Source organism: Penaeus monodon, chromosome 31 (assembly GCF_015228065.2).
Source record: "Penaeus monodon isolate SGIC_2016 chromosome 31, NSTDA_Pmon_1, whole genome shotgun sequence".
NCBI classification, from domain to species: Eukaryota; Metazoa; Arthropoda; class Malacostraca; order Decapoda; family Penaeidae; genus Penaeus; species Penaeus monodon.
Genome location: NC_051416.1, coordinates 3222255 through 3222571, shown reverse-complemented (window position 1 = coordinate 3222571; position 317 = coordinate 3222255). Strand labels below are relative to the sequence as shown.

The 317-nt window shown below is 42.0% G+C and overlaps 1 protein-coding gene across 1 annotated transcript in view; it reads left to right on the top strand.

Annotated features, from left to right (window-relative positions):
- Nucleotides 1-317, top strand: part of LOC119592994 (voltage-dependent calcium channel type A subunit alpha-1-like) — a gene marked incomplete in the record, with an annotated part of 154497 nt that overhangs the window by 93660 nt on the left and 60520 nt on the right.

The window sequence follows — 317 nt, the reverse complement described above, 5'->3', positions numbered from 1 at the left end:
TAACAACCTCTTGTGTGTTGTATTTATGTGGCAGTCATTGTTCTAGCCAGCAGAGTATTCTGATATTACTCCCAACCAAGGTAACGATTTCTTAGGGTACTGAACACCACGTAATCATTGATATCTTGTTAACAAAAGACAGATGCTGTTGGGCATTTTAACCTTGAGGTGGTGCGCCTGTACCTTAAGAACTGATACTTTGTGAACCCTTTTTTGTTCTGTGCCCCCCCCCCCCTCCCCCTTTCATGTCATCTTTTGAAGCTGGTTTAGTGTCAAATGTTAAATGTTTGTTCGATTCTCAAACTCGACTGTACCTC